Raw genomic sequence first — 24,912 nt, 5'->3', positions numbered from 1 at the left:
GCCTTTGACTGGACTTAACCATCCAAGGGTCCTTTAGCTTTTTTACTTTACCTAATACAGGGCTTCACCAGCCAGGCTAGCCTGCTTCAGGTTTAGGTAAAAATTAGTCTGAGAAAGCATTCCCTTTTCAGATTCCTTGACCTGGTACCCTCCAGGTATCGTAGGCTTGAACTCCAGCCATCCACAACCACCATTGCCAATGGACAGGCATGATGAAAACTGTAGTACAAAATGCCTGTATGGTGCCAGTTTGGGGAACATTGCTTTAGAGACTGTGGCACACTAGAAACAGATCAAGCTGCTACCCCTTTTGTGTCTTCTCTTTTAATCACTCTTGGGAAGCACATGACACTCACACAACCCCAATTTGGTAAATTTCTTCCCTCTGTCGCCTTCATGGAACCATCTGAGAAGCAAACATTTATATGCAGAGATATTTTGTTGAATCAGAACTTCCATCCATAAGAGATGGGGACAGATATTTAGTGTTGCTTACCTGCACCCTAATTTGCTCCCATCTCAAGGTCCTATATCATTTTGGTTGACTCGTCCATAACAATGGGAATAAATTACATGTCGCATGGATCCAAGTGGCATTCCTAGTTGTGCCTTTGAAAGTCAGACTTCAGCTTCTGCTATAGATACATTGTACAGATGGTTTTTTAATGTATAAAGCATTGTGCAGATGGTTTTGATGTATAATTCATGATTGCTCCTGAGTCTTCCCACTGCTAAGGGCACTCTATTGTTCATCCTTTCTTTTTTATGTTTTAGCTTATATGATTGTTATTGCTCCTCTGCCTTGCTTACAATCTTCTGTATTGCTCTACAAAAGTCATTTATTAAGACATGAGTTATGTCTACCAAAGTGCTGTGCTTTTCTATATCCCAGCTTGGCACGGCGACACATGTAATTTAGAAATGAGTGCTATGTAAGAAGCCCTTTTTACATATTGGATTTTAGAAGGAAGGCTGCAGCTTAGAAGGTATTAGCAGAGAGATTTATGATTGTGCAGTGCTATATTGTGGTGAAGATTTTAATTTGTGGAATAGGTCACTGAAGCTCAGAAAAGGCACCTGTAGCTATTTGTGTTAATTTAACAAAAGAATCCAGCAGGGTGTTAGTCCATAACTTGATTGCCTTGAGTAGAATATTTAACCTGACATTACAGTTTGTGCCTGTATAGTGTAACCAGAACCTGCTTCCATTCTGATTTTATGTAGTTTAAGTTCTGATCCCAGGACTGTGGAGAGCTGAAATTGACATCCTCCTATATATATTGGCGTTCCTCCCATGCACAGAAGTCTGCAGGTTTCAGTTGATGCTGAATGCCACATGGGTACTCCCATATAGTGATGGGAACAAGTCTAGCCGCCTTCTAGGCTCACTTGCTCCCCACACCTCTCTTCCGGCAGGGCCATGCAGAAGAGTTTCACCTAAGTATTGTTCTGAATGACACCTTGCCATGTCATTTGAACCCAATAAAGGGTGGGTAATCCTAAATATGTTTTTTAAAACAAACAAACAAACAAACCCATGGTTTATGTAGTCAGCATTTCAACAAATGATACTTAAGATTAACCACAGTTCAGGTTTGAATGTAATACAAAGCTGTGGTTACCGGTAATTAAAATAAGAAGGAAACCCTTCCAATCTCCTCTTTGTGGCTGCCTTAGAGAAGTAGAGGAATGGGAAAGCATGCAAGCTCAGGGAGAGGGTAGTCTCTCCCCTGTCATGGGAAACCATAGTTTACCATGATGCCCAAATACTGTCATTGTATTTAACCTAAATATCATAGCATCTGCTCTTCTATTTTCCATTGTGCTCTTCAAGCCTTAGCTCGGAGCAACCTCTTAAGATCAAGATAGTTTGGATGGGGAAACAGGCATTCCCATTGACTGTTCTGTTCACCTAGAGTATCTTTCAGATGCACAATGGAGCCTTTTTATTATGGCCGGTGTGATTTGGAGAAGTCAGTGTAAGCTGGTTGAGATTTTTAGATCATGCTTTCCTTGTTTTTAAATATAAAATCCTTTCACTCACCTCTCTCCTACTAGGACTGCAATGTCCCCTTGAGGCAGCAGCCTTTCTTTTGAACTTTCTGAAATGTGCCTGCTGCTGGAACTGCAGCAAGAGAGAAGTCACCATGAATAGTTCACTTAACTAGTATTCAGCAGATACCGTTCTCTCTCTGTTTAGCCAAAGGCTGCTTTGCATTTCCCTGAAACAGTTGTTTCATGTTATCTCTGTTCCTCCTCTGTAAAATGGCAATCGTCCTTACCATATTCTGTTTCTACCAAGCTGCTGTAAATACAAAAGCCTTTTACAGATCACACTGCTAAGCATTATAAAAATACTGAAACAGGGAAGTACTTCACAGATAAACTGCAATGTGTTTTATTTGTAAGACACCTTTGTTTTAGAGCAAAAGCAGCTTCAGAACAGATTAGGCCGCATCCCAACATAGATTTAAGCACCTATTGATTTCAATAGAAAGTGCACCTTCTTTTGACTTGCTGCATTTCAGAGTCCCTCTGTTTTATTTGATGGTACTAATGTATTCATTCAAAATGGCACCCTGCCATTGTGTAATGGTTGGCTGCATGAATGCTACATAACAATCCAGGATGCTCTTTGTATAACCCTCTATGTAAAAGAGAGGAGACATGAAAATTACATTCATATAGTTCAATGGAAAAAAGCTAGCCATTTCTCAGGGATGAATTAGAGGACCAGAAATAAACTGGAGGGCTAAGAACTCCACTTCCGACCAGTTAATTTCATGAGGCAGAAGACAAGGCACAAATCTGCTGATGTTTCCAAAGTTTGTTGTTGTTGCCATGCTCTCAAGAGTGGGAGGGGTGCTAGTAAGTGCCGTACAAATAACACATTTATCCTGCTGCAGTTGCCAACCTTCTGAAGTGAATGTGAAAAGTGAAGATAACAGCAAAGTTGCAATCACTTTAAGTTGCCAGAAAGAGGTTTCTGGAAATTATCAAACGCTCTTGTTAAAAACCAATAATTGATGAGATTGCTGTTTTCTTTGTAAGAAGTAGTTAATAGGCCACTGTTATCTCCTACAGTTTGTATATTTGGTATATTCAGGTGCAATATTTTGAACCTTTCCTTCATTTTAACAACACCATTTGAAATGAAGTGGTTATAGCAGGGTCCTTTTGATGCAATATATTTTTGCGCTTAGTCCTTGAAGTGTTTTGTTTTTCAGACAGCCTCACTTTCTTCATTTTGTGAGATGATTTACAGTTCCTTCTGCTTGGCCTCTTCCTCAATGCCATGCTTTCTTTCATTATAAATCAATCGAGTGGATGAAGCAGTATAAAACCCTTTCCAGAAATCCAGATAAATTATATCCACTCTTCTACCAGTGTGGAGATACACTCAAGAAATTCAGCAAATTTGTCATACATGATCTCCCTTTAAATAACCTCTTCTTACTGACCCTTAACTGTTCACTGAAACCAGAGTGCTTTATCACTGCGATAACTGATGGGTGAAATTTTGCAATCAGAAATCCTTCTAGGAAAGAAACTTTGATCTGATTGTTTCTCAGATCCAAGGTTGCTAGAATGGATGGAAATGGTAGCGGGGTTCAAAGCCATCTCTACAATATGCAGCTAATGGGGCATGGCCTCCAGACAAGCTGGGGCACCAGCATGTTGTGAGAGTTCTGTTTTCTGCACTTGCCTCAGAAGTACCAGTGCAAGGCTTCTTCCTACCCTGGACAGCTCCATGCAGGGCTCTGAGCAGGGCTCAGCTGTTGCTCCAAGGGTAGACATACTCACTCTGAACCTTCAATAAGCACCTCTTAACTCTCAGTTGCTAGTTCCTTTAGTGAGAAAATTTTGATTTAGCAGTCATTGACTCCAACAGAGCAGGAGAGAACATAGTTCCACTAGGGCTTCTGAGCTGAAGTCCTCAGCGTCAGAAGAGAGCAGCACATCATCCTCTGCCTGAGAGACACTGGCACAAAAGGCTTCTCTTGCTTTTGGCTGCTTATATGCCTCTTGGAATAGCCCTGAGATCTGTTTCCTCTCTCACTCCAAATCACTAGCCTCTTGAGAGAGAGGTGTCTGACGCCAGGATCGTGGCAGTATAGTTTCATATTAGGAGGACGCATTGATACAACGCTACCAGTGATGAACTTGAGAGATGGTGTAATTTGGTTTAGGTTTACTTCCTTCATACCCTGTCTCCTTTAGTGTTTCTTTGGGCCTAGAATAACGCTCCCCTCAAATCCCACTTTCTATGCAGCTATACTTGTTGCTACTCCACATTCTTTTGCTTTAGCTGGTCTTCATAATCAATACACTTTTGTAGCCACTTCTGTTCTCTCTGTGTTTGGCTTCTTTTCTGGGCTCTGCTAGTCTGCTAGCTAGTCGCAGCCTTCACACAGCAGCGGCAGCTGCCTTAGTTCTTGGCTGACAGGGCATTGTGCTTATTCCCAGTCTTCAATTTCCTTTCCACTTTCGGCACCACCTCTAGACTTCCTCCTTTTCCTCCTCTTCTCCCTGCTTTGCCTTTTCACTAACATACTGTGTTTTTTGGCTGGTTTCTGCTTCTAATCCTTGCCTATCCTGTGGCGAGCTCACAGTGCCCATCTTTTCTAAGTTTTGGTTTGATTTTTATCTGCTTTTAATTTGTTGTGGGGGTTTATAGTTTTGATGTATAAGCAACTATGTTTCTTAGTCACCATGGGGGCACACACATTATAAAGGATGGTATAGAATTCAATACATACATACATACATACATGCATGCATACATAGTCTTTGCACCTAGCCTACCTGCTACTAAATTCGGAAATAGTGTAATCATTAAGGGAAACTATGGCTTACAATTCAAATATTTCCTCCTCCTCCTTCTCCCTTTCCTTCCTTCCTTCCACACTATACACCAGCTCTGTCCTTGCTAAGAAAGTGAAAAATGCACTCTGTCTTCTGCTTTTCAGATTGGGCCACAGTAGGGATTCTCTTAGACCACAGGGCAGCTTGTATAAAAGAAACACTTTTCAGTACTGCTGACACTGTTAGAAAGCTTACTGAAGCAATTGAAGGCAGAACCATTTCCCCAAGAATCCATGTATGAAGGTCAGTTACCACCTTGACTTTCTCACTGATTTAAAGAAACAGTGAAGGGGGTGGAGGGGATATGCTCTCTCACTGAACCAGCTATGACATAAATCCCTCAGCATAATCATTCTATTTGTACAGGCAAGCACTTGTCTCCCTGTGTAGTTTGCTGCTTGATTCTTAAACTTATAGCGGAACACAGATAACTGTGAAGACACTCCAGCCCAATAATAGGTTGATCACTACATCATGCTAATAAACTCTTCAGAGACCTCTAGCTGAACTGAATGGCTTTTTGACCTGATTTAGCAGGCCATGTCTTCTGTGGATATTGTCATTCCAGAAAAACTGTAGCCTTGTTCGGTTATTTCAAAATTGTATTTGTGGAGGGTCCTGCTTGTTCCACCTTGGCCTTCAGGAAGGTCTGAAGGAGGTTTGTAACTAAGTGAGTGTAGCTCAACAAGGCTACAGTCCTCCTACAATCACAGGTTCCTGATCTCAGGGAGCACTGTAACTGCATTTAATCTCCCATTTCAGACCTGTCTGCTCAGCTAGGGTAACTTGAGAATGTAGGAGGACAAGTTTGGCACTCAGAGCCGACAACCCCTCCATGGATTCAATGCCTGAAAAGCACATGCTGTTCAACCTGGCCTTTAATATCCCTTTATGTTTAAGAATAACTTTCAACGTTATGAATTTCCTCTTCTAATTTCCACAAGGGGAGAGGACTATAAAAACTACCTATTCATAGTATCGCAATAGGAGGATCAAGCTGAGAAGCTTTCTTCAGACACAGTTTTTCTGCCTGAGAAATAGATTTATCTGTGCAGTCATGGTGCATGGCAACCCCCATGCCGTTTTGGACACTTCTTCCTACATGGAAGTGTTACCGGAACTTCACAGCCTTTTGAAGCAGCTCTTAAGATTTTGAAGTGGGTCTGACATCTTCACTGCCTTAATTTCAGGCGGGTCAGTGCCATTAATATAAATGAATTCATTACATTGTAAGCTTGGGGGCAGACAGGTCCTTCTTTATCTTTCGTCTATCTATAGCGCCTAGTATAGTGTAGGTGCCTTATAAATACTAAATGATAGTGATAATTACTCCATTGGTGTAAGATGAATATATTCAGATTTATACTAGTGCTAGAAGTGATTTAGTTCACCTTCATTTATCTTCCTTTTTAAAAAAAAAATGGTTGCATTAATAGACTGTTACAGAAGCACATATACTAGCTGGTCTATAGCTTGACATTTTTCATATGAGAAACCCTGCTGAAATTAATAAGGAAGATGAACAGGGTCTAGGCCCAAGGCCTATTAAATGTTATTATGCAGTAGATTTTTTAAAAGTAATAATTACATTTCTTTGTACTGATATACTATTACACTTCTTAAGTCTTTAAATGGTGTGTGTGCGCTCAGCGTACACACAAGCACACACAAAGATTCTCGCTTTTACAACACAAAAGGAAGAAGACATATGACTGAGAAATATTGAAGAGGCTGATTGTGTTGAAAACAGAAATCTCCAGCACTGCTTAAATTCCTTTTACTTCCATGGAAGCTGTAATTTTGCAATTTTATGAACATTTTCCCAGGAGTAAGCCCCACCAAACTCACTGTGGCTTAATTCTGAATAGACATGTATAGAACTGAGTGCAAATGGATAGTAAAAACCTGTAATGAAAGTGTTTGCTGGTGCACTAGTTTGTCTGTTTTATAATGCAATTCTGTACCAAAGGTGTGCATTTCAATTTTAAAACATGCAAATGGGTGACTTGGACTGCCTTTGGGCATACCTATTAATGCAAAACTAGCTTATGAGTAAACCAATACCATAATAAACATTTGCTCTGACTAGCTCACATCTGTGCTGACAACTTTAGATTGAATGCTCATTTCAAACTGAATGCGAGCAACTTACTGAGGCTATAGACTTTTCCAAGGCTAAATAAAGCATTAGGAAACATGCCAGATTTAGCTTCCTCTTTCAAGAATGTGATGCCCTGAAGGAGACCTTTCAGTTGAATTTGCTAAGTATAAATCCTGTTATTTGATTAATTGTAACACAATGTTGAAAAAAATATATTGTGCTGATAGTCCTGTAGCAAGGTTCATCAAATCACATAAAGATTATGATAAAATACAAAGTCTTTGAAGATTTGCCAGTTTCTCTGGTTTGACTTCGACACCAGGTTGGCTGCCCCTGAATTAGAACTTAAAACATTTGTGGTACTTATTTATTCCCACTACTGGTGAGACTTGCTCTAAAGAGTCAGTTTCCTGCTTTTGGAGGGTTGGACTGGTGTAGATGTAGTGGAAAATGCCTGGTTAAATGCCAGGGTGTTTGCTTCAAGTCTTAACTGGGGGAATCAGATGATAGACACAAACTAGTGCATTCATGTACACTATTGAAAAGCTAACATCACATTCCAGTTCTTGATGCTCAGGCTGTATATTAATGGAAGCAGCTGAGCTACACAGATTTAGGTATCCCATGGTAAGTGCTGTCAGAGGTGGCATCTGACACATCAAAACCCATCGTTTCCTTCCTGGCCCTTGAGGAATTTTATGGAGTTAACTAGAAAAAGAATCTGAAATAGGTAGAAAAAACAAGGATGTGATTGATACACATAGTATTTATACGCATTGCTATTGCTTTCTAAAACACCCTCATAATTCCCTGTTCATGGTACACCTGAGCATTTGCACATCCCAGTTAATAACATCTTTATTTATTTCTCTGTGCAGCAATTTACTGGTTTTGCATATCAAATATCAGCAGCCTGAAAGCAAACAATGTGCGAAATGCAAATGCTATATTTGATCTATGTTTTGTGGGTCAAGTGGCACAGCTACTTGATGATATTAAAAGTCTCAAAGCTGTGTAGTTGTTCGTTAACACTTTTGATATATTAGCCGCCAAATACCATTTCCTAATTGACAGGTACCTCTGCTGCCTGTCTTAGAAGGCAAACACATACTAATCATTTTAAGAAAAACCTGCCTAGCAGATGAAGTGCACAGACTGACATTCACATCCAAAAATTTTGAGCAGTGACCTTTATGACTCTGTTTTCCGCAAGCAATTAATAGCACCAAATTGGTTTTGCCACTACTATTTTCATGGTGTGAGTTATAGCAAAGATCTTTGTTATTACAAAGTAATGGAAGAAATATGTATGCGCAGATACCGCTTTGAGCACAGAACCAAATGTTTATCGACACACTTTGCAAGAGCAGAATAACTGTTCCACATAGGTATGTCAATATGTATTTTTTCTTACATACTTGCAATTAGCTAGGCCTGTGATGTGACTGTGTGTAGCGAAACACCTACACTTTGACCACTCAGGAAATTACTGCTACTACTATTAGTGTGCAGTACTAAAGCTGCTGTTAAGTAGTTCAGTGGCAGAGCACTTTCAGTTGTAAGAATGAAGGTCAACCATCATACTCACGCTTGGTTCGTAATGCAGAAATGCTTTCCAGTTGAGATTGTTTGGGCCCTTGTGATTAGCTTTCTATAGGTTTTCCTCAGGTTCATCTCTGCTGATGCATTTGAGATTTGCTCTTGAAAGATAATTTGTGCTCTCCTCAAGCTCTTTGATGTGGCTTTTGCCATTGTGCTAAGGAAATCGTTCCATCAATGCAAACTTTTCCATTTGCCAAGCAGAATGATCTCCTCTTTCTTCCTGCCATGCAAAGTTCCAGGGGTTCTCCGACCCTCCAGAGTGAATTTGAGAGAGGCAGGATCATGTAGGATGGGGGAAGCCCTATTGTGCTAGCAAGGGTTCTCGTGCTGGCTTCCACTAACAGAACCAACAGGTCTACTGAGGGGGACATATGGGCTGTCCCTGCCCCACTGTCAGCATGTGCATTGGTCCTGCCCACACCTCCTATCCCTGAGTTTGGCCAGGTTATACAAGGGCAAACCCTTTAGCAATTAGGTTTCTCCTTTATGTGGAATAACTCAACATACCAATGTGCATTGGTAGCTGCGTAGAGCCACTTCACATACCAGCTGAATGTGCAGACAGTGATAAGCATGGGGCAGGAGGTGGGGCTAGCCCAGTGTCCTTCAACCTTGGTTCCTCAAGTGTGATTAAACTGCAACTCCTGTCGTACCTGGCCACTGGCTAAGCTGGCTAGGGGTAATGGCAGCTGCAGTCCAATAACATATAGGGACCCAGGTTTGGATAACAGTGGGCTAGCTTACATAGCTGCACAATGATGCTGAACCATGGCTGAAGGTTCATAGCTATTATGGGTGGTCGACTTTGAATCACCACCTTTTCTTTCTTCTGTGGCAGCATCACACATCCATCTTTGGATATACACCTCTTCGAGTTCTCTCCAGTGTTTTCTATTGTTGTGCTTGCTGCATCCACCTAAGGCTGACGTTAATTTTAGATATTCCACCCCTTGGTCTTTTAAAATTGTAGGTTCTCCACACTAGCCGTGCTTTATTACTTCTATTTGTATATCATTCTCTTCTTTAAACATTAGTCTAAGCTAGAGCAATCTTCAGCCCACTGACCTCAGGTAAAATACTGTGTGCCAATATTAATTTCAGTTCCACATATTACATTGCCCATCACAAAAGACTTTGTTTACTTTTCCACCTGCTTACTTTGGCCACTTTCCCATGGAATTATTCTCAAACTCCTGAAATGGTTAAGATAACCATTACAGTTCTTCATTTGGGATGTTATTTGTGAAGGGGACCCAGAAGAAAAATTTTCTGAAAGTTGTCCAAGGTAAGGAGAACAAAGCCACCGTCACAATTTCCTGTCTGCTTGATTGATTTTCGCGAGTGACATACTAACTACTTTCTGTGAAAGTTAAAAGAGAACTTTTAAACAGCATTTCTTCATGTTTTATAGCCTATTTATATCAGTCAAGAAGAGAGGGGCAGGGTGGAAGGAGGCAAGTCTTTCATTTTCAGTGTAGATTGAAGCTTCTAAGCTGCGATTGAAGTAAAAAAAGTTTAAATAAAGACATTCATACACACACACTTACTGCTCTTAGTGTGAAGGATCTGAGGCATGGAACATCTGAGAGCTTAAAGGGTATTCACATGACCACATTGTCTGCTACAGTCATTAGCTCAAGGCACAATCCAACATGTTCTGAGAAACAGCGGGTGATTAACAGCCTCAAAACAGGATTGCAGGAATCACACAAAGGTCCTCTACCTCTTCATAATCCACACACACACAAACAAACAAACAAACAATTAAGACCCAGTTTCCCCCAGATGACAGTATTGTTTTCTGAAACCCAGGACAGTTTAATTTATGATGGCATCTGAAATATTACTGAATTCAGAATGCAGTCCTATACCTACCTACCTGTGAATAAGTCTCATTGAGTGGATATGTATAGGATTTTTTTAGGGTGGGGGGAGAAAGGAAGAAGAAGTCCCATTGTGAAAGCTGAACTTTGGCAAATGAGGCATTGGATGCAATCCATTTGATTTATACGGAGAGGTAGCTTGGTGATCAGAGCAGGTGGAAGGACTAAATGCCACAGCAGGTTCTGGACCGGGGACTACTTGGTTGGAGATTCCACCAACTCTGGCCAAAGAGAAAAGATCTCAGACAAGACAGAGGTCTACAGCATCCATTTGGCATCTCCTGACATCTAACACACTTAACAGAGATTTTTTTTTATTAAAAAAAATGAACACTATTTACTATTTGTTAGTTCAAACTGAACGTTCCCAGGGCAGTATAATACATGACAAAATATAAAATATATGTTTCAAAGCCCATGAAGAAGCAGTTAAACCAGATATCAAAAACCAGGAACATTAGAATAACAAAGAAATTAGAAGCAGTCCAGCAGTCAGGAAGCTCCCCTCAGCTGTGACCCTTCTCTCAATTTCGCCCGCCCCATATCCCTTTATCTTTTTCTTTTTTTCTGCATTTGACATCATTTCATCTCCTGCTTCACATCCTCAGATGCATTTAACTGTTGCCATGGCACATCTTTATGCTTGCTTCCCTTGGATCCCAGGGCCTGTTGATTTTACTCAGTGTTACTTTTTTCTCTGCCTCTGTCACACAAACACCCTGCTGCTGCTGACTCTGTATGAAGACACCTCCAATAACACATTTCAGAGACTCATCTTTCCTTGAACTATTCGTTTACAGATTTAAGCCATCACAAACGGATGTTTTTCTGGTTGCACCCCGATTTAGTCAAACTTCCTTAGGGAAGGTATTCCAGTCACCAAGGGATAAAAGAAAAGAAAATCATAGAATTGTAGAAGAGTTGGAAGGGACATCTAGTCCAACCCCATACAATGCAAGAATGTCAACAAAAGTATCCACAACTGATGGCCATCCAAGCTCTGCTTAAAAACCTCCAATGAAGGAGAGTCCACCCCACCCCCCTGAAGGAGTCCGTTCTACTATCGAATAGCTCTTACCATCAGAAAGTTCTTCCTAATATTTAGTTGGAATCTCCTTTCTTGTAACTTGAAGACCCATAATATCCTTTTCAAATGTACTGCTGGTAAGTCAGGTTTTCCTCATCTTATATTTGTGCAGCTGGCTCTTCCTGCCTAAGTGTAGAACCCTACATTTGCCCCTATTGAAATTCTCCTCCTCCTCCTCCTCCTCCTCCTCCTCCTTCTTCTTCTTCTTCTTCTTCTTCTTCTTCTAGTTTTGGCCCAGTTCTCCAATCTGTTAAGGTCATCTTGATCCCAATTCTGTCTTCTGCAGTATTAGCTACCCTTCCCAGTTTGGTGTCATCTGCAGATCTGATTAGCAGCCCCTCAATACCTTCATCCAAATCTAAATGAAAGATGGTGAACAACAATAGGCACTGAACACAACCCTGTGGCACCCCACTTCCCACTTTTTCACAGGATGGTGAGGAACCATTAGTGAATACTCTTTGGGTTCAGTCAGTCAACCAGCTACATATCCACCTAACAGTAACCTTGTCCAGCCCACATTCTACTAGCTAATCCACAATAATAGTATGGAGGACCTCTGTCAAAAGCATTACTGAAATCAAGACATGCTACATCCACAACATTTCCCTGATCCACCAAGCTTGTAATCAGGTTTGCAATACTCTTAGCAAACACATTCTTGCCAGCTGCTGTGAGGCGCAACCCATCTCTCACCAGAAGTCCTCCCTCAAGGAAGCAGAGTCCATGTGGTCCATGACGACCACCTGTATAGCTAGTGGTTTACTTCCAGTATTTCCCCCTGTCTTCCTGATGAAAAGACAACCTGTGCCCCATGGACCTTCAGCTGCTTGCCCAGAGTCTCATAGTCCCTTGCTATATGTCAAAGGTTGTGTCTGGCAGTTTTGTTTGTATGCACATGAATAAGAAGGAAGGAGTTGTGGTCAGTGGGCTTTATAAGATTTGAGGAGTTTGGTTTGATTCACATTTTAATGTGAACCTCCCTAATTTGCACTCCCCAAGGCAATATGCAAACCAAAATGCAGCTATGTTTCAAAACTATCTGAATTTTGCATTTCACCAACCAAATAATGTGTAGGGGGGGGAGATAGATAAAATGCATAAATTAATCAAAATAATGCATTGTGCTAGAGAAATTTGCTTGGAAAATGTGTATATTAGGAGAAATGTGCAATAAAAAGCTGACCGATTTTCACGAGGACTACAAACTCTTACAGAAATGTGATGAACTGAATTGAAGGTTGGAAAGATGGGAAAATAAGAGAAACCGAAATTGACAGATTTGTCCATCTCTACTTTCAAAGACACAACAGTCTTTCCACTAGTGCCAGGCATTTTAAACCACCCTGTAATCCATAAGGATGAAGGCTGGTTTAGAAAATTTTACAATAAAATGAACAAAACTTCTTATAGCAACTGTTTCCCCGCACCTCAGGACAATGGCTAGCAGTTTCTGTGACTCTCCCTGTACCCTCGCCCCCTAGAGAAAATTGTTTTCCATAAACAAAGTCAAGCAAGGCATTTAAATTGTTTTGTTTCCGTAGTGAAAGTGATGCTAAATAATTAGGGCACTGATTATCTTTTTCAGACATGGCATACTCTGTAGTAAACCTGCTGAAATACACTGGCGATTGTCACAGCTAATTACCTTTTGATTTGAAATATGCACAAGTGAGTGGGAATAGAAAAGCAACTGCGCTGAATAGTTGGTCGCCATATCAGGCTTTCCCAAACAACATTTAATCCAATTCGTGTCAAACAGGTACAAGTGAAAGGTATCGTGGGATTAACCAGGTCTGCCAAGATAAGAGCTCTGCTCTCTGCATTTAGCTTGGTAATGCATAGGTGAAGGAAGAGAGGCAAACCTTTGAGCGATCAGGTTGCTTAGAGCAGCTGCTGGGTGCTTTGCCCTTTTCAAATGCACTCTGAATAAAAATGAAAACCACACTACTTGTTTTTGGCCATTAGATAGCATTATCTGTATGGAATGCCAATTCATATCTCTTCATGCTATGTGTAGTTCTCACATATGGGATTTTAATAACCTTCATGCTGTGCTATGAATTTGTGAGTGGGCCCAACAGAGGAAAAGCACCACAGGACTTCTATTTTTTCATTATTGCTCCTTGGGAGAGAGAGAGAGAGAAGAAAAGGGGTGGCTGTGGCACTTCTGCAACGATCGTGTGGCAGAATTCATATTATTTCTGCTGCCAGAGCACCCTCGCTGCTAGTAAAGTTGGGATAAGCACAGTTTTATTTGCAATTTATTTTGCATCCTGGATAAATTATTTTTCACAATCTTCCATACCAATCTATGATGTCACAGTTGCAGCTTTCCTCTTCTGATTGCATTCTCTGTATATGTATGTACGGTATGTATCCATCCCCACAATGTAATACATGTCACGTCCTGATCTCGTACTGAATACATCCTTTTAACCATGACTTCCTGTTTCCCAGGCTAGGTGCATGCCTTTATGACTGATGGCCTTAGGGTTGTTTCGTTGACTTTTGCTTTAATATAGACAGAACTCTTCATGCTAGCTATGCAATAACATACATTCTTGGTGAGAATTTGGTGTATGATGCAACAATGAGCACTGACTTTCCACATTTGCAAATAAGGAGTTGTTCCACAATGTCTCTTTGTGAGTCAAGGCCCCGCTCCACGCTTGGTGATGAAATAAGGTACATGGACACAAGTATTTAGGTTAATGGGCTAAAAAAGGCCACAGCTTTATTGGTTACAGAATGTGAGTGATATTGGCTTAGGCACTGGATCCGAACAGACTATACTTGACTCCTGACCACTCTGCTGGGAGTCACACAAGGGTTAACAACCTGTAGGGGGAGCTTGTTGATGCAAATCAACTGGAAGCTTTCCCCTAGAGTTACCAGAGGGTCGTGCCATGGCCCTAGCACCACCTGGGCATTGGACAGGAACCACAACCACCGGATTCCTTTAACAGAATACCCTCCAAGGGGAGGGGTAGGTGATGGCCACAACCTCCCCTCCAACACACAATGCATTTTCCAATGCCTAAACGCCAAACCTTACAAAGTTGTAACAATCTGCTACGAGATAGGCGAAAAACCAAGTGGTCAGTGCCAATCTGCCAAGTGGAAAAAATTCCTACCAGGCCCCTTGGACAACCAAGGCGACCAACCTAAGTCCATAGCAAGGTCAGGAGCCGAAGCAAAACCTAGAGGGAGAGAGGGCGGGTGATCTGTGGAAGCCGGAAAAGCAAGGGAGAGCTCATCAGCCCGTGGCCGTTTAAATCCGGCTAACCCCCCCCCCAGCGAGCCGGATTGGCTGGCTGAGGGGCATGATGTGGGCCCAGGGCTCCAGTGATGCAGGGGACCTAGCCTAGCCACGCCCCCCTGTGACCGCAGGAAGTGATTCCTGCTCACAACCCCTCCCCTCTGGGAAGAAGAAAAGCTTACTCATTTGGAAAAAGCATTGCAATTACTTGCAGCCAAAATACATGATACTTTAAATGTGTGTTTGCATCTAAGTGCTATTTTAATGTAGTTTTGTTGTGGGACAGCTAACCTGTAGTCCTTGTGATGTTGCGGACCTCTGGCTCTATCAGCCCCAGAGACCATGGCCAGGAAAAGCCAGCTGGGTGGGCTGTCACTGCTGTTTACTGGATATATCAGGAGCATGGCAGAAGTGAGGTCAGAGTGACTCATCCACTGCACAGGAGTGCCAGGTTGGTATTACTGGGACACCTGCAGTGCCCCAATGTCCCTTCACCTCACCCACTGCCAAGTCCCTTCCCAGTAAGTAATGAAATGGAGTGTCTTTGCAAGGTCTGACTATTTTAAGCTAGTCAAGTCCCAAAAATATCAGAAGCCCACCTCACAGTAACCTGGAGCAGGGCTTTTAGTGTGGTTGTGCTGTTCTGTGGAACATACTCCTGCTGAGATGTAACAAGTGACACAAGTGACGAGAGCCAGTGTGGTGTAGTGGTTAAGAGCGGTAGTCTCGTAATCTGGGGAGCCGGGTTCGCTTCCCCGCTCCTCCACATGCAGCTGCTGGGTGACCTTGGGCCAGTCACACTTCTTTGAAGTCTCTCAGCCCCACTCACCTCACAGAGTGTTTGTTGTGGGGAAGGAAGGGAAAGGAGAATGTTAGCCGCTTTGAGACTCCTTAAAGGGAGTGAAAGGCGGGATATCAAATCCAAACTCTTCTTCTTCTTCTTCCTGTCTGTACTTTCCAGAAACAATTGAAGGCATATTTATTTTTGACAAGTTTTTCCAGTTGGATGAAAATATCCCCACCCCAGATGTTCCTTTTCTACTGTTTTAGACCCTATCTTCAGCTATTTTTGTACTTTTTTAATCTGTTCTTATAATCCACTTTTAAATCATCTTGACACACATGTGGGTGTGTCATACACACACACACACACACACACACACACACACACTTCCAGTGTGTATGGAAGCTCCACATTCAAGCTTGAATTTTTGTCAGAGATTTCTTATTTGTTTATTATTATTATTATTTATTATTCTCAGGAGGGAGAAATTCATTGTGTTTTACTCCCCTTAGAGTCTGCTGCTTTTTAGATAATGAGGATGTAAGATGAAACAAGGCTTACAAAAAAAGAAGAAGCCAGTAATAAAGCAGCAAAAGAATAATTTTTAAGGGCTTACTGGTTGTTTATACATTTTCCTTTCAAATCAACCTCCCACAGATTCATTTTGGCGCTTTGCCTAACTTCAGGGTGAAATTGTTTTTGCTCCATTATTTACAGAGAATCAGCCATCATTTAGGACTTCACGGTTGTCACCCGTTTTGCACATTACAGCTACTCAGAGCTCTGTGGAGGTATTGTGGCATAACGCAGATCCTCCCATCCAAATGAGAGGCCCAAAGGAGACTGGTTTGAAGGAGAGTCTGCTAACTTTTAGTGGCCAAGTCCAAGCAGAGACTGTGAACCAAAACACTGTGCTTTATCAGGACGTACTATATCTTCCCTCTGAATAACTGCACCTCATTGCTTAATTTGTTGTGGGCATACTGCAAACCTGTGACTAAGTATGAATACAGAGGACCTCAGATAAGGTAGCATTGCGTAACGTTGAATGCTATTGTTATAAGCTACCTTTTGGGACATCTTTTCCTTAGAAAGGTAGATGCTGGATCAATATTATCATAAATAAATCCAGTACATAGGAAGCTGGCAGTAGGTATTTTTGATAAAGTTATTGTTATTGTTTATTAAATTTGTATTCTGTCCTATACCCCTAGATTTCAGGGTAGTTCACAACATAAAATCACAATACAAAAAACACAAAATACATAATAAAAACAAAAACAAGCCAATGACTCCCCACTTTCACGACATATTTTAAAGAGGCATTGGATGTCAATCAGCCAAAGGCCTGGTTACAGAGGAATGTTTTCATCTGGCGCCTAAAGGTGTATAATGAAGTCCCCAGTTTAACTTCCCTGAGGAGAGCATGCCACAAATGGGGAGCCACTGTTTGTGGAGGAGGCACAAGAGATCAGGAGATAATCTCAGGGTCCAGGTAGGTTCATATGGAGAGAGGCAGTCCTTGAGGTATTGCGGTCCTGAGCCGTTTAAGGCTTTATAGGTCAAAACCTTCTCCTCCTGGTACTTTTAGGCCCTGGGAGGTGGTAGTGGAGGTGTGGAGTGTCTCAGCCAGCACAAGTACAAGGTGACTGAACAGATGGCTGTCTCAATGCACAAACAGGTTACAGGCTATGCAGTCCTGTGTTTATATGGAACTGGCTGTGCCATGCTTTGACCACTGCCTCCTGGTGCTTCAAATAATCCATGCCATCTGCCAGTTTCTATAGCAACCAGCATTTCCTTCCTAGAGAACTATCTCATTGGCTGGCCCTGCATGCCAGTCATGTGTTGAGTATTGAACCTATGTTCAGCCTATAATTTTAGTTACATGTTTTTGCATATGTAAATGAACAGTCACATCTAGAATGCCTTGTATGAATTGACAACAGTAGGCATACATCTTTCACTATTATTTCCTGAAAAATCATTCCAGTTAGCCCATTTCCTACAAGTAATGGTGAGGTGTGATCCTACAAAATAGTTTACTTTGGGGGTAGGTGCATGTAAGGACCACAAGTTTCACTCCGACAGCCCTACCACATTTAATGCCTCTGAGGCTAAATGTGGCTTGGCTCTAAGTGGGCCCAACCTAGCCAATTACTTAGCATTTGTAAATGTGAATTTCCTCATGCTTAACACTTTCAACTGTTAAGTTAAATACAACAGGGCAGATACATAGTACAGTGGTACCTCAGGTTACAGATGCTTCAGGTTACAGACGCTTCAGGTTACAGACTCCGCTAACCCAGAAATAGAACTTTGCTTCAGGATGAGAACAGAAAGCATGTGGCGGCAGCGCTGCAGCAGTGGAAGGCCCTATTAGCTAAAGTGGTGCTTCAGGTTAAAAACGGTTTCAGGTTAAGAACGTACCTCTGGAACGAATTAAGCTCTTAACCCGAGGTACCACTGTACAGCTTTGTGTGCCATATTAGTAGCAATTTAAGCCTGTCTTTTCTAATGAGGAGTTGCACTCAGCAGTAGGTATTAATAATTTGTAGTGGATTAAAACATCGGACACAATCCAGTAAAACAGGGGTGGCCAACTCCCAAGAGTCTGCGATCTACTCACAGAATTAAAAACTGTCAGTGATCTACTCCCTTTTTGGGGGTGCAGGTCTAAATTGTTGAGCTTTTTTTAGGAGGAAGGCCCGTTTTTTAGGGGTACAAGGCAAAAAAGGGGAGCCAAAGTTGTTCAGCTTCTTTCGGGGGAGCCACTGATCTACCAGTGATCTACCGGTAGATCATGATCTACCTGTTGGACGTGTCTGCAGTAAAACAAAGGCACAATACCAACAGATGAGAGGGTTGGGTTTCCCTTGTGTGCCTCTGTTCATGCAGCCTGGGGTAGGCTAAATGGAAGGTCTTTGTATCCTCCCTCATCCCCACCTGATACTCTTTTCTACACTGTTTGGTGCAAGTTATTTGAATCAATGTGAGAGGGAAGACCGGGTGAGATGCAGGAAGTGCACACACCAACGTCCCATCTGCAGGCTTACTCAAATGCAAGTAGGGTGAAAGGATGGGCTGGATGGTGCCAGAGGCAAAGGACAAGATGGTGTGCCCTCCTCATTCCTTGCACTGACCAGACTGGCAGATTCTTTCACCACATATGAAAGCAGCAGATTAGTTTAAGGGGCACATGATAGTAGTTCATACAGCTTTGCCCTCCAGCATTTTGCCACTGTTTCCTGCCCAGGCCAGTCCCTGTCATTAGGCAAAGTGCAACAGCTTTCTCAGCTGAAGATGTACCTAGAATGTTGTCCTTCACTCAAAGCATCAAAAATGGTTGGTCCTTAGGGTGTGAATTATCTTCGTCTGAATATCAATTGTAGTTTTTATTTTAATGAATACAAAACAAATCTGCAATAAAGATGCCCCCTACAATAAACATCACCTAGGTGTTGAAGCATTTAGACTTCAGGTGTGTGGGAGTTGAGGAAAGGAACCAATAGCCTGGGATCTTGGTTTTCGTTGGTAAGACTTAACATAAACGAAGCTTTCATTTTAGACATTTCCAAAACAATTTTAATTATTGGATTTAGACTATAAAAAGATATTTTGCAGCAAGTTCTTAAGTATCTGTGGAAAGCATGCTTTTCAAGCCTTGTTTAAATGCACTACAAACAGTCCCAGTATGACAGCGAGGGAAGCAGAAAGGTACATACATGGCCAGTGGTGTGCATGTGTTTTCTTAAAAGATAAAAATGCCTAGTAATTAAAAACATAGGACTTCAGCATCTTATTAAGGTTTGTTTGTGGGGTTGTTGTTGTTTTTTGGACAAAATGCATTTTTAAAAAACACTGCAGGCATAATATTACTATAATCTTTTTGTTATTCTTGACATGGATTAATTTCTATTCAGGAAAAAACGGATAATTAACATTTTAGCTTATCACTTTCTGTCCATGCATACAAAACAATCTGTTAGCTGGTCTTCCAAGAATAACTAAATTAAATAATGAGTTTAGAAAGCAGTGGAGTTCCAGTGAATTAGACGTTACTTTATGGCTTGTTCCCAGTTCTTGGGGATCTGTATTTCCCACTTCCAGCTTCAATAGCCAACTCTGCAGTTTAATTTATTTGCAAGGTTTGCTTCTTAATCTTACTTCCCTTTCTTAGATCAGATCACAGATAAATTAACCTGAAGCAAGAGGTAGAGCTCATTTTGGAAATATTCAAGTGATTTATTTTTTGCTGGAGGGAATCCACTCACGTTCTTGTAAGGAGATAAGATGGGCTTTGGTTATGTAGAGGTCAATCTGATAAGTTCCTAGAGAGAGAGTGCTGAGCGGTATAGATATGTGTGTGTGTCTCTTTCTGTGTGTGTGTGTGTGTGTGTGTGTGTGTGTGTACGCGCGCGCGCACACACACACACACACACACACATTCCCATGGACAGCCTGGCACATGAGGATTTGCTGATGATCAGAGTCCACCTGACTGGTATGTTTGGAACTAGGTTGGAGCTTTTCTTTCACAGACATGAGTCAGGCTGATTTAATTAAACCTCCAAAAACGGCTTGTTCTGCTGGCACTGTTCAACCTTCCAAATAGTGATTGTCTACCCACCACACAGTAATGAAATCTATACTATTTACCAGTTTTGTCACTGAAATGCCATTATTGGAAATGGTGTAGGTAGGCTCTTGGGCTCTTACATTGCTTCCAGTCATGGACAATGCCTAGCTTAGGAATGGGTAACTGCCCTCCCTGGCCATTGGCCATGTTAAGCGGGACTGATGAGAGTCAAAATCTAACAATCTCTGGAGGGGTCCAAGTTCTGCATCCCTAGCCTAGCATGAACTCACAAGTACATCCTACTTGAGTGCAGTCTGCCATTCTCTCTCTCTCTCTCTCTCTCTCTCTCTCTCTCTCTCTCTGTGTGTGTGTGTGTGTGTATGTGTTAGAGAACAGGAAGGTCATGCCTTTCAGTACAGAAGCAATTATATGGCTTCATTGCCCTGTTCAACTCTGTGAAACTAGCAGCCATAGTGGAGGCACACCCAATCATGTCAGGGCCCCTCTGAGTTCCTTGCACTTTTGTTTGTGGGTTTGGTTTACCTTGTTTGTTTTGCACCTCAGTGGACTAAAAGGAGAAGGCAGGATACTAGACCTGTTTTGGGGACTAACAGTTGCTAAAAGCAGGGTGGGGGGGATAGATTCCTTCTTGCTTCAGGAACTGTGGAGATGGTTTGGGCTTCCTAGACCATAGAATTTCGAGGTCCTTAGAACCTTCAGGCATGTGGTGAATGCTGTGATCAAAACATCCCCTTTGCTTGTGTGACATCCCTCAGTGTGGATTATGTATTTTATAACATTCATTCCCAACTTAGGGAATTGTGCATGTACACCCTTGACTCATCCAGATTAAAAGAACAACCACCAACCCAGAATAATTTAAGAAATTGTGTTCTCTATCCCCCACTCTTCTCTCTGATTCCTAACAGAACCATCCTTTCTCAGAAGTTATTTTCTCTCTAACTACCTCAGGAACTTTGAAGAGCAGAGTTAGCACATGGGGGCCCTCCTTTCCCTTTGATGTGCCTGCTCCTAAGCTGAGGTACAAAGTGAACACTAGCAGGTTGTGTAGCATATGGTTTATGTCCTTGGGGAGACACATTGTTGCATGTGGCTTTATGTGAATGGGAGTAACTACCCCCAGTTTCATTATTCTCAATAGCACTAATGAGATTGAGAATTCTCATTTCACCCATGTGCTGGTAGGGAAAAGTTCTCTTTTAACTGCCCTAATTATAAGCATGACTGTGGTTCAAGCGTTGCAAGGCTGCACAGACCTTATGAGCTTGGTTAGGAATACCCTTGGAGAGGTGAGGGGTATCATCACGTTCAGCATCATTTCTGAGAGACTGCTTTCTTCTTTGCCAACCTGGTGCCCTCCGGGTGTTTCAGACTACAAGTAGATGGGACTGATAGGAGTTGTAGTCCAAAAAATCCAGAGGACTCCAGGTAAGTGAAGACTGGACTACATGCATATAGAACCCTGCAGTTGAATCCCTAGTCACATGTACTATATCTATGCTGATGCAGTATGCTCTGTTACAAACTATGCTGAATCATAAAAGAACAGGGGCAGGGTACACCATTCCATTCCCCCATCAAAACGAATACAATAAATATGACTCTTCTGCACAGTTCTCATGTTAATAATGTGCACTAGGAAGTCTTAATTTGCATTAGGAAGTCTTAAGGGTTCACTCTAAACAGAAAGGCAAGCTAAACTCCTTTTCTACTTCATTTCAGGGGATTGACCATGTCCTATGGCAGGAGTGGGAATTGTGCCCCTCTGGATGTTGTTTCGACTGTAACTCCCATAATCCCTGAATATTGGCCCTTGCTAACTGGGGCTGATGGGAGCTGGATTCCAACAACACCTGGTGCTACAGGCTTATTTCCCCTGCCCTAGGGAGTAAAAAAGACCCTATCTCAGCAATTTCCAGTCGCTGAGATAGGAAAACACATTAAGGTCCATCTAGACAAGCATCCTGTTCTCACAGGAGCCAACCAGATCACTATGGGAAGACCTTAAGCAGGACCTAAGTGCAACATCACTCTTTCCACTTGTGGTTCCCAGCATGTGGTATTCAGAGGCATGCTGCAGATGCAGTTACAATCTGCAATGCAACCTTACTTATTAAAAGTGGGGGTTGTCAGTGGAGAGGGTGGTATCCAAAAGGTATTGTTTGTTATGTATGTAAAATATTTATAACTTCCCTTCATCTGTACAGCTACCAGGGGAAGATACAAAAGCTAAGTACACTTGCCGGGTTGCATTGCTCACGGAGGTCAAGTGAGGGATGCAAAATGGATTGCAGTTATTGGGAATTCTGAATTATTGATGTTTGTGCAATGGGGGTTCTGCTGTGTGTTTGCTGCAGATGGGAACATCGCATGCATTCTTTGCCCCATTGATACCTAGCTGGCTATTGTTCAGTGGAGGCAAGGCAAAGTCAGCCTGGCATTGGGTCTCCATTGTATAACACACTTTCTAAGAAAGGTTTACATGGTGTATGATGGAAGCATATTGTGCTGCGCAGTGAGATGCTAGAGGTGAGAAACTATTTTGGTCCTCTCCTGTTGAGAATCATTTGCAATTCAGACTATGTTCTAACAGTATGTTCCTTCTCACCATGTACCCATCAGTCGCAACTGACATTTCGCCTCCTGGTGTTTTCTGCTGTATGTCAACCAAATATAACTGGCACTGGGAGGAGGGGTGGGAAAGCCTTTTCCCTTTCCTGATTTCTAAAGCGTATTTAATTATGTTACTAATGATCATGTGAAAAGCTCTTGCAATAGGACATTCATCCAATACTACCTACTACTAACTGGACCCAGCACGCTGTACCTAAGTAGCACTGAGTATTTTGGAGCAATATTCTTGCAAACAAATTAAAGAAAGTGGCTTAAAAAGCTTTAAGTAGGTGTTTTTGGGAAGTGGCGGCTGTCCCATATTCGAAGGCTGATTGCACTTTGTTTAGCATACTTAGTACAATTTGATGGAACAGCTTCTTGCTCAAATGGCATATTATTGTTGGCTTTGCCTGAACAGCCGTGCAATGCTAATGAGGGGCAGGTGAGCAACATGGTGGCTTTTAAGATGAATGGCCTCTTGGCTTCCACATGCAACATTTGTTTGGAATGACTCCCAGTTCTCGAACTAATACTGTGCAGCCCAAGAATTATCCAAATGCTGTATGTGAGGGTTTTTGTGTTGGGGTGTGTGTTTTATATCAGTGAGTCAGACAATCTCTTTACTTGTTTCCATCGTCAGCTAAGGCATTCTGGTGAAATGAGAGATGTTCTTGAAAAGCAATTTATTAAATTTTGAGAGGCAAACAGGATGTGGGAATCTTTATTTTTTATTTTTAGGGGAAAGGGTTGTTTCCCAACTACATGCTTGCCCAAGCAGTCACAGGCAGGTAGTTTGTAGAAACAGAAGTCACTCTTCAGATGATGAATAGATGTTGTTTTGCTAAGGTTTGGGAGAAGTCAGCATAGATGGAAGTCCATGACAACTGGGAAAATCCATTCAGCATAGGACTAAACTAATGTAATCTAGATCCATTTCCAAATTTAGTAAGCCTGTGTGTGTGTGAATTGGGGGGTCTGGCAGGATAGGAAACCTCAGGTCTTTCTAGCCGGCTCTCAAAACTCACACACCCTCCCCCACGTTTGCCTCTGGTTCCATCTACTTCTGGCAGCCCCCAAAGTTTCCCCCATGAGAAAACGTGGCCCACGGACTAAAAGACAAGGTTCCCTGCTCCTGGGATAGGATATATGCAGGTACTCAATGGTGCATGCAGTTGTGTGTGTAATCAATAGGACGCACCATGTATATTGTACCTGGAATGCTGTGATTTCAGGAAGAGGTTAGAAGCCATGCCAGACTTGACATTAAATGTGTCTTTGTATTTAGTGTGCTGATGTTTAATGCAAATAGCAGTCATGTATAGTGGGTGGGGGTAGCGCCTAATACTTTGGATTGCAGCAGGAGGGGAGGCTCAAAAGCACTTTTATGTGGATTTGTCTGGAAGCTCCCATTGGTTCCATAGTGGGAATCCCTTCCCCCCACGCAAACAGCATAGGGAGGTAGTAAGTGTCTTTCATCAAGATGGCAGAAGGGGAGGGGAGGGTTAGTCCTGGTCATTAGAAACCTCCCCTCCCTGCCCCCTAGCAGCTACAAACATACATTAATGTCACATCTAATTTGGCCCCAAACCACCTTTTTAAGTTATATATGTTGCACTGAGATTTTTAATAGCAGATATTGGTAGATGAATGGAAGTTTCCCAGCGAGATATCACCTTCATTTGGAAACATTTCCACTTGCATTGAAAGCACCAATTATTTAGCTAACGTTTTTCCAGCCATAATATTTCTAGTAGACAGATTTGTCAGGTAAGTGTGGACACGTTTCCTGACACACCTAAGATAGCATCACATTAAATTTAGGAGTCTATGATGTCATTCCCTGGCATTCAGCATGGACTGTGATAATTGAAACTGTTGCTCTAAAAGTAGCCAGATTGAAGTCTGAATATTCAGTAGATATGTGTATTTGTCACTTTACTTGTCAGACCTTTAAGACTATACTAGAGGCTCTGCTCTCTGTCCGAATCCATGTATGATGTCACATGAGCCATATGTAATGTCACATACAAGACACAGGAACATATTTGTAATGGTGGCTCCATGATGGTGGGACTCTCTCCCAGTACAGAATCACCAAGCACTCTGCCATCTGC

General features: G+C 42.0%; 1 protein-coding gene across 8 annotated transcripts in view; it reads left to right on the top strand.

Moving 5' to 3' along the window:
• The window catches only part of ST6GALNAC3 (ST6 N-acetylgalactosaminide alpha-2,6-sialyltransferase 3), a 273,570-nt gene that overhangs the window by 144,701 nt on the left and 103,957 nt on the right, over nt 1-24,912 (top strand). Inside the window, exon 1 of one of the 8 annotated variants that reach the window (XM_083621066.1) lies at nt 14,208-14,227. The exons of the other annotated variants lie outside the window; for them this stretch is intronic. The gene's annotated coding sequence lies outside the window, so the exon portion shown is untranslated. Of the gene's footprint in view, nt 1-14,207; nt 14,228-24,912 lie in introns of those variants that run through there. 8 annotated transcript variants of the gene reach the window in all.

The sequence above is a fragment of the Podarcis filfolensis genome, assembly GCF_964270895.1.
Source record: "Podarcis filfolensis genome assembly, chromosome: 6".
Classification (NCBI taxonomy): domain Eukaryota; kingdom Metazoa; phylum Chordata; class Lepidosauria; order Squamata; family Lacertidae; genus Podarcis; species Podarcis filfolensis.
Note: the sequence above shows the minus strand (reverse complement) of the source record. Positions and strands in the feature narration are given on the sequence as shown.